Source organism: Macaca fascicularis, chromosome 4, assembly GCF_037993035.2.
Source record: "Macaca fascicularis isolate 582-1 chromosome 4, T2T-MFA8v1.1".
NCBI lineage: Eukaryota > Metazoa > Chordata > Mammalia > Primates > Cercopithecidae > Macaca > Macaca fascicularis.
The window spans coordinates 86,288,783-86,299,293 of NC_088378.1; positions in this window are offsets into that span (position 1 = coordinate 86,288,783).

Genomic DNA, 10,511 nt, shown 5'->3' on the forward strand with positions numbered 1-10,511 from the left:
TTATACAATTTTGAAACAAGTCCATGACTCCCAAGGGTGTAAGGACCAATGATTCAGTGAGACATTTACAGATTTTGAAGTCAGAATTCAGTGTGAATTCTATGCACATTTACTAGCTATGCAACCTTGGACAAGTTACCTCACATCTGTGAGCCTCAATTTCTTACCTGTAAAATGTGGATATATTTGCCCCATTGCGTTGTTAGGGTTAAAAAAAAAAGATGCTTAGCAGAATGCCAAGTACCTGATAAGCATTCAAATATCAATTTCTTTCATTTTTTTTATTTAAATATTTAGAAAACATTTCCTAGTACTAAATGTGAATTATGCACCTTAGCATTTAAATCACTCCCTGGATGAAAATAGGGTATTGAGGATACCCTAGGTATATGTTTGGTTCACATAATTCAAAACACCATAACCTACATCTGTTTATAAGCTAGTAAATAGGTTACAAATTAAAATCAAGAATATCTAGGCTGGGCGCAGTGGCTGATGCCTGTAATCCCAGCACTTTGGGAGGCTGTCGGGGAGGGCGGGGGGATAATTTGAGGCCAGGGGTTTGAGACCAGCCTGGCCAACATAGTGAAACCCCGTTTCTACTTGAAATACAAAAATTAGCCGGGTGTGGTGTCACACCCTGTAATCGCAGCTACTCAGGAGGCTGAGGCGGGAGAATTGCTTGAACCCGGGAGACAGAGGTTGCAGTGAGCCGAGATCGCACCACTGCACTCCAACCTGGGTGTCTCAAAGAAGAAAAAAGTCCGGGTGTAGTGACTGATGCCTGTAATCCCAGCACTTTGGAAGGCTGAGGCGAGCGGATCACTTGAGGTCAGGAGTTCGAGACCAGCATGGCCAACATGGTGAAACTCTGTCTCTACTAAAATTACAAAAATTAGCCAGGCATGGTGGCGGGCACTTGTAATCCCAGACACTCAGGAGACTGAGGCAGGAGAGTCACTGGCACCTGGGAGGGAGAGGCTGCAGTGAGCCAAGATCACTCAACTGCACTCCAGCCTAGGCAACAGAGCAAGACACTGTCTCAAAAAAAAAAAAAAAAAAAAATCTTACTGTGTGTCAGGTTTCAGGTTCTTTCAGAATGTTGGTAGATGAAAGGGTCATTCTCTTCACATGAGAGACTGCCTAGCCAGTAATTAATATTTAGTGCTATAACTACATTGCTTGCATGTTCATTACTGTTTAGTTTTGTGTGTGCTAAAGCTTGTGTAGGGTGAGTAGTTCCTCAGAAAATGTATAATTGAAGCAAGAAGCAAAATTACTACTTCTCTAGGAGTAAAATTCTATTAACCAAATGCATAAGTACTACATGCTTTTTAGAAATTGCTTCATAGAGGTAGATGGAGGGACACGATCCAGAATTCTTAGTATTTGCTTGTGACCACCTGTTTTGTTTTTACAGAAGTGTAGCTTATAAGACTGATCACCTGTTATCTAAAGAAACAACTATGGCCAGGCACGGTGGTTCAGGCCTGTAATCCTAGCACTTTGGGAGGCTGAGGTGGGAGGATCACTTGAACTCAGGAGTTTGAGACCAGCCTGGGCAACACAGTGAGACCTCACCTCTATTAAATAAATAAATAAATAAAACTACATTCCAGTTTTCTTAGCTTACTCCTAATAGTATGGATTTTTTTTTTAAATGCTGTTAAATTGACTTTAATGTCAACAAAAATCTCAATATAAAATAACCTTCCAAGCCCCAACTGATAGCCTGTTTCTTTTAATAGTAAGAAAACATTAATGGACTTTTGTGGGTTGGGGGAATAACACTTGTGAGGCAGTATCAGATTTATAGTAACAATTTTACTGTTAAATATCTTTTCAGAATTGACATAAGCTGTTAACTTGTCAGACTCTTCTGAGCAATGTTACATTTTTAAAATAAGAAGGGGCCAGGCATGGTGGCTCACACCTGTAATCCCAGCACTTTGAGAGGTTGAGGCTACAGGATGACTTGCGCCCAGGAGTTCACGACTAGCCTGGGCAACATGTTAAGACCCTGTCTCTGCAACAAATTTTTTTTTTTTTTTTTTTTGGGACGGAGTCTCACTCTGTCCCCCAGGCTGGAGTGCAGTGGCGCGATCTCAGCTCACTGCAACCTCCACCTCCCGGGTTCACGCCATCCTCCTGCCTCGGCCTCCCGAGTAGCCGGGACTACAGGCGCCCGCCACCATGCCCGGCTAGTTTTTTTGTATTTTCAGTAGAGATGGGGTTTCACTGTGTTAGCCAGGATGGTCTTGATCTCCTGACCTCGTGATCTGCCCGCCTCAGCCTCCCAAAGTGCTGGGATTACAGGTGTGAGCCACTGCACCCGGCCTCTGCAACAAATTTTTAAAAATTAGCGGAGTGTGGTGGCGCATGCCTATAGTCCTCCTACTCAGGAGGCTGACGTGGGAGGATCACTTGAGCCCAGGAGGTCGAGGCTACAGTGAGCAGTGTTTGCACGACTGCACTCCAGCCTAGGTGACAGAGCGAGACCCTGTCTCAAAAAAATAAATAAATAAAAGGAATATTACTCAAATTTATCTGAATACTGTGAAGTATTTATATAATTTTTTTTTTTTTAGATCGAGTTTTGCTCTGTCGCCAGGTTGGAGTGCAGTAGTGCAATCTCGGCTCACTGCAACCCCCGCTTCCCGGGTTCAAGCGATTCTCCTGCCTCAGCCTCCCGAGTAGCTGGGACTACAGGCGTGTGCGACACGCCTAGCTAATTTTTGTAGTTTTAGTAGAGACGAGGTTTCACCATGTTGGCCAGGATGGTCTCGATCTCTTTACCTCGTGATCTGCCCGCCTCGGCCTCCCAAAGTGTTGGGATAACAGGCATGAGCCACCACACCTGGTAAAATATATATATTTGTATAATTTCATAAGACTATTAGAAAAAAAATCTTTAAACATTCATTGTCAGTAAACGTTAAAATTTTGGCCTTAAAATGTTAAATGTAGCTGAATTTAAAATATTAATATTCTAGTTAGGATGTTCATTACAGTTTTTTATGGATATAGTCATAGATCACTTAATGACAGGATACATTCTGAGAAACACATCGTTAGGCGATTCTGTTGTGCAAACATAGAGTGTACTTACCCAAATCTAGATGGTATGTATATTTAAATATATTTTTTCATGCAGAAATTCAAATGTCCCAGCACCGATACTGAATACCGGTAATGGGGATGTTTCCGCGACTTGATCTGCAGTGCCACATTAAGTGCCACGTATCAAGTTTCTATATATGCTCCATTATAATCTTATGGGACTACCATCATATATGTGGTCCATTTTTGACCTGAATGTTGTTAGGCAGTGCATGACTATATAAATTCTAGCAATTTTTGATATTGTTTTACACTTTATAATTTCTTACTCATATATCCTATTAAATAGGATTTTTTTAAATGCCACTTAAAAACATGGATGAAAATTTTGTATTCTAAAGTACAAATAGTCCTTTATACAAAGCTCTGAGCTGCCTGTCAGTGGTCAAATATAATTGATACTCATTTGGGCTTTTGTGACCACACCTTGTCCACCCTTTATTTTGACCAAAAGATTGTAGTTTCAGTGTCTATCATAGAAAGTGCAACTACGTTACTTAAGAAATAATTTCAAACAATGCTTTCAGCATCTCATTTACTTCACTGGTGTTAATTCAGCATGAAAGGCTTTAAAAGGCAGGAACCAGTGAAATGTTAAGAGTTGCATGCTGCCTTACACTCTACTCCCTAGTCACTTCAGTGCTAAGTAACCCTCAGTCAGCCCCTTTCTTTTCTGGGGACATGCATCTTTTATTTATTTATTTATTTATTTATTGGGACAGGGTTTTGCTGTGTTGCCCAGACTGGAGTGCGGTGGCTATTCGCAGGCATGATCCCATTACTGATCAGCACGGGAGTTTTGACTTCCTTGTTTCCAATCTGGGCCAGTTCATCCCTCATTACTAAACCTGGTGGTCCCCCTTCCCGGGAGGTCACCGTGTTGATGCTGAACTTAGTGTGGACCCCCCAACTGGCATAGCATAGTACAGCCCAGAACTCTTGGACTCAAGCCATCCTCCTGCCTCAGCTTCCCAAGTAGTTGGGACTATAGGCACGCACCACCGTGCCTGGCGACATGCATCATAAACACATTTCCTTTCACTGCTTGCAGTTTGTTATTCCACTTGCATTTCTTTAACTCTCTTCTCAAACCATGGACAGTTAATAAATCCCTTTCAGAATCTTTGTAGAGATGGAGAGTCTCACCATGTTGCCAGGTCTCGAATGCGGGCCTCAAGTGATCCTACTGTCTAGGCCTCCCGAAGTGCTGTAATTACAGGCATGAGCCACCGAACCAAGCCCTTTTCAGAATCTTTATAATCCCTACTTAACCTCTGTATCCTTCTCTAATTATTCTTCAAGTATTAACATTTATGTCAACATTAACATTAAATGTTATCTGTCACATTTCCTAAATAAGCCAGTGCTTAAATACGTTATGGTTTCTCTAATCTTTCAGCTCTTACTTACAATGGCCTTGGTGTTTCTGTCATTAACTAGAGTTCTGTTTTTTTAGATGTTATAACCAATTAACCAACCTACTTGAAAATGCAGAGGAAAACATTCAAAAGATTCAAAGTTTACAACCTCGTAAGATCAACTTATTTGTGCTGTATGCTACATATAAGTGAGCTTTTAGAATTATTAGAAAAAAAGCAAATATTCAAATTATATATAATGTTGGAGTTAACCAGTAAAGCAGCCTTAATTTTCCCCAACTCTATTTTCTTTAACGCTTTATTATAAAAATACTTAGCATAAAAAGAACGTTAAATGTAGCTGAATTTTAAAGTGGAACATCCATATACCCACTACCTAGATTCTACAGTTAGCAGTTAATTACACCTGCTTTGCCACATATATTTCCATCTATCCCCCAAGTATTTTGAATTTAACAAAGTAAAGTTTAAAAAAAAAACCAAAAAACTGGAATATTCGTACATGGGGTATTCTAATTAGCTAAAGTACAGCCAGAAAATGTAGGTTGAATAGCTTTCATAAACAATTCTGTTTTCTTATTTTTGAAATTCGGGATCTAGTCTCAGGCATCTACAAGAACTTAAGAAATAGACCTGGATGGTTAAGGAGACTGGACTGAATGTACAGTGACTCTAAGAGCCTTGAAAGACTGGTAGAAAAGGGACATTTCCAGTCTTTGATAGTAATCCTTTCTAAAATTTGAGAGCATACGTACTTATGACTTAGAGTAAAAACAACATTTGAGGCTGGGCGCAGTGGCTCACACCTGTAATCCCAGCACTTTGGGAGGCCGAGGCAGGCGGAGCACGAGGTCAGGAGATCAAGACCATCCTGGCTAACACGGTGAAATCCTGTCTCTACTAAAAATACAAAACATTAGCTGGGCATGGTGGCCGGTGCCTTCCCAGCTACTCGGGAGGCTGAGGCGGGAGAATGGCATGAACCCAGCAGGCAGAGCTTGCAGTGAGCAGAGATCCAGCCACTGCACTCCAGCCTGGGCGACAGAGCGAGACTCCGTCTCAAAACAAAACAAAACAAAAAAAATTTGAGAGCATTAAATGCCTAGTCATTTGAGGAGTAAGGTTAATTTTGTTGAACTTTGGAAGGGATTGTTGAAAGCCCTTGTTTTATAGTTAGAAAAGTCCCTCAAATTTTAACTTACCCAAAGTTTTGATGGGACCAGAAAGCCCTCTGATTCCATGTTGTCAAGTGAAATAATAAAGATCTTGTGTTTAAAAATCTTACTGTTAGTAGGCAATTGTGAGTTCAATTTAAATCAAACATTTGCAATTGGAAATAACCAAAAGTCATCAAAATGGCTACAAAAAAGGAAGAAATCACTTAAAAACCCTGAAAACATAAAAAGGGAAAATGTTTTTGGCTGGGTGTGGTGGCTCACTCCAATAATACCAACACTTTGGGAAGCCGAGGCCAGTGGATCACTTGAGCTCAGGAGTTTAAGACCAGCCTGGACAACACAGTGAAACCCCATGTCCATGTCCCTGTAGTCCCAGCTACTCAGGAGGCTGAGGTGGGAATATCACTTGAGACCAGGAGGCAGAGATTGCAATGAACTGTGATCCTGCCACTCACTGCACTCCAACCTGCGTGACAGAGCAAAACCCTGTCTCAAATAGAAAAGGCCCAGTGGGGTGGCTTATGCCTGTAATCCCAGCACCTTGGGAGGCTGAAGCAGGCAGATCACTTTAGGCCAGGAGTTTGAGACCAGCCTGGCCAACATGGCGAAACCCTGTACTTACTAAAACTATAAATAAAGTTAGCCAAACAGGGTGGCGCGCACCTGTAGTCCCAGCTGCTTGGGAAGCTTCAAGTTCAGAATCACTTGAACCCAGGAGGTGGCAGTTGCAGTGAGCCAAGATTGTGCCACTGCACTCCAGCCTGGGCGACAGAGCAAGACTCTGTCTCCAAAAAAAGAAAACAAAAGAAAAAAGAAAACACTTCTGCTTGCCATCCCTTGCCCAAGATCCTAAAATGCCAAGATGCCAGAACACATTTGTAATTTGCATTTGACAACGGCAGATTAACAAACTCTAATCTTGGAATGAGAGAACTATCTGTAATAATTTAGTAGGAGCAGCCGTGTATATATAACCAGCTTTGGAGAAGTGTGATTATTATCTAGTGTCTTTACAACCAGACATATTTTTCTGAATGCTAATTGTATTAGACTAGGAAAAATTACTTAACTTTCCTGAATCTTTTCTTCCACATTCATAAAAATATTGTGTGAGTAACTAGAGAAATGAGGTATTTTTATTATTGTTTAATGTCATTTTGTCTTTTATTGTTAAATGTTCAAGATTATCTGACCTCTTCTAATTAAATGCAGCTTGAATAGAACATGTAGACTCCTTTGATAAATGTGCATCTGACTTTCATAAATTATGTAGGTTGCTTCTATCAATTGTCCCACTGTTCCTTTTTACCATTACTAAATTCAGAAACTATGATTAATGTCACATAATCTATGATAAGCTATTCCTTTAACGAGGGAATTTAAAATTTGTGTAGCCAGTTCTACACTAAGCCCACATTATTATAAACCCTGCTCTAGAAAATGAATTCTAAAATCTCAACAGTGGACCCTCACTAAATGCAACACCTTTTATAAATCTTAAATTGTTATTGAATTAGGCATTTTTATAATTCAAGTTAACAAAACAAGTCGTTCTTGAATTACACGATTTGTGTTTACACAATTCTGTCTCCTACACCATCTCATCTCACAACACAGGCATACTTTCTTTCCCCATTTGAAAACTCATGGAACAGTTTCCGGGAGATTTCTAGATTCAGAAGGAAAGAAGTACAACAATGAGAAAACAACTTGCAGGAGTTGGCTCAGGGATCAGACTCAGCAAGGCAATTCTGTGATTTTAAAATGTATTTAGTTTAGCAATGTCCTTCAAAAATTTAAATATAGGAGTATGATGGCACTATCAGCCTTTCATACCCAAGGATGCATATACTTGATTCCTTCAACCTGAAGCAGATATCAATTGCATATAAATTGCCTTCCACCCACGAAAACAAAGGATAGTTTATCCAGCAATAAGATGAAGAGGGTTATAAGGAGGTGAGAGAGCTGCAAGAAGAGATAAAGAGTTATAAAAGATCAGTTTCACCCAATTTCAAATTGTAGAAAAGGAAAGGAAATTTCATTCCTCCTTTGCACCAACTGGGCCCCTGCTATCAGAATTCAGAATTCAAATTAGAACTGTCTGCTAACACAGACTTTTACAGGTATGGAAAAAAACCAACTTCTGTGTAAGTTTCATGAGGAAATTCTAATTCAACAACTAATTTACTATCACAGTGAAGTTGATAGTCCATAGGAGGCAGAGAGGACGAGGTCAAGACTACTGTTAAAGCATTATTATTATTATTTTTAGACAGGGAGTCTCACTCTGCTGCCCAGGCTGGAGTGCAGCGGCGTTATCTCGGCTCACTGCAACCTCTGCCTCCCGGGCTTAAGCAGTCCTCCTGCCTCGGCCTCCCAAGTAGCTTGGAACACAGGCATGCGCCACCACACCCGGCTAATGTTTGTATTTTTAGTAAAGACGGGGTTTCCCTATCTCACCCAGGCTGGTCTCGAACTCCTGGACTCAAGTGATCTGCCCCCCTCAGCCTCCCAAAGTGCTGGGATTACAGGCGTGAGCCACTGTGCCTGGCCTAAAAGCATTAAATCTTATGGGAGAAAAAGGAGACAGAGAGACAAAATATTCCACTTCATTTCCCTGTTGTAATTACTGCTTTGTGCACTATTTACCAAAGGCATACCTCTGGATCTGACCTATTTTCTATCTATTTGCTGTGCTTTTCCACATGGATGTCCTAGAGGCACCCCAAAGTTCAACATGCCAAATCAAAATGACCTTCCTTTATAATTCTGATCCCCCTGCAACCCCCTAATTGAGTGTTATCCTTTGAGTTGCTCAATTTCAAGTCTCTTCCTTACCCTCTATTCAGATGCTCAATCCTCCGTTCTAGCTCTAAAACATTCCCCCAAATAAGCCCATGCCTCTGATAATGCCCTCCAGGTCCTTTTTCTCTTTTGAGCTACTGAAATATCCTCACCTAAGTAGTCTGTTTCAAGCTTTCCCTTATGAAGCTGTCCTCCGTATTTCTACGTTTTCTTTTTGAAGCAAGCATTCCATTCCCTACTCATAAACCTTTGAGGACTGCCATGCTTACAGAATAAAGTTGAAGCTCTTCCGCATGACACTGAAGGCCCTTCGTGTTCTTACCCCAATATACCTTCAAAAAACTTCCCTTCCTTCCTTGCATTTCTCTTAAGCTACTGGACATTGTACATCTTTTTTTTTTTTTTTTTTTTGACACGGAGTATCACTCATTGCTCAGGTTGGAGATCAGTGGCACAATCTTGGCTCACTGCAACCTCCGCCTCCCGGGTTCAAGCGATTCTCCTGCCTCAGCCTCCAGAGTAGCTGGAATTACAGGCGTCCACCACCACACTCAGCTAATTTTTTGTATTTTTAGTAGAGACAGGGTTTCCCCATGTTGGGCCGGCTGGTCTCCAACTCCTGACCTCAGGTGATCTGCCAGCCTCAGCCTCCCAAAGTGCTGGGATTACAGCGTTATACATCTTCTTACACCACCATCTGCTCAGACTTTTACCTCTCGCAATTATTTTCCTTTTTTGTGTGTCAAGTACTTCTCTTTTAAGGCTCAACTGTTACTTTTTTTGAGGAGGAGTCTTGCTCTGTCGCCCTGGCTGGAGTGCAGTGGTGTGATCTCCACTCACTGCAACCTCCACCTCCTGGGCTCAAGCAATTTTCTGCCTCAGCCTCACCCGAGTAGCTGGGGGTGCACACCACCACGCCCGGCTAATTTTTTTGTATTTTTAGTAGAGATGAGGGTTCACCATTTTGGCCAGGCTGGTCTTGAACTCCTGACCTCGTGATCCACCCGTCTCAGCCTCCCTAAGTGCTGGGATTACAGGCCTGAGCCACTGTGCCTGGCTCAACTCAGTATTACTAAGGTGTCAGATTCCCAAAGAGAAAATTTTCTCACCAAAATTAGTCCCTTCACCCTACCTTTTTCTCTCTTCAGGCATTTGTTGTTGTAGAGTGGGGAATATAGCTTGTATTTTAGTTGTCTTTTCTCCCCATCCCACCTAAACTTTCAGCTCTGCCATTTATCCTTCTATTTTCTGAACATACGTTACACATAAGCCCCCACACATTAAATTGCAGACATACTGCTCAAAATGACAAGAGCTGAGAAACGTTGGACAAGGAAAGAAGGGTAGTTGAGGTAGTAGGACTATTACATTGTGTAGGAATTTTTATAACCATATGCAAAAATGTGTTAACACCTGTGAACATGTCCCTTTCTAGAATCACAAACTGATTTGGGAGAGATGTCAGAACTCATTGTCGTCAGTCATGAGTATTAATATTTACAACACATTACTAACAAGTTAAAATTGGTGACTAAAACTTGGGGACATCTTCAAACTAAACTTCCAAATGAGCTTCCCATCCATTTGTGAGGAAGGTCTATCTGCATTTGTAAGGAAGGAATGGTGACTCATACAAAACATCAAATAGAAAGTTCCTTTTTATCTTCCATCTTCTTTACTTGACCTGATTGCTTAACATGCCACTCAAAATCTGTCTCCCTTACTTCCTCTTGCCTTTTTTTTTTTTTGAGACTGTGTCTGTTACCCAGGCTAGAGTGGCCTGGTCCTACCTCACTGAAACCTCCACCTCTCAGGCTCAAGAGATCTTCCTGTCTCAGCCTCTATAGTCGTCCAGTACTATGCCCAAAAACCTCAATGCTGTTCCTGGTAAGAAAATGTAGATGATGGCCAGGCATGGCGGCTCACATTCAGCCAGTATGAGTAGAAGTTAAAAAAATCCAACCACACAAAATCATCTAGTCACACATTCAAACATGAGAAAGCCACACACAAAGAGTCAAGACTA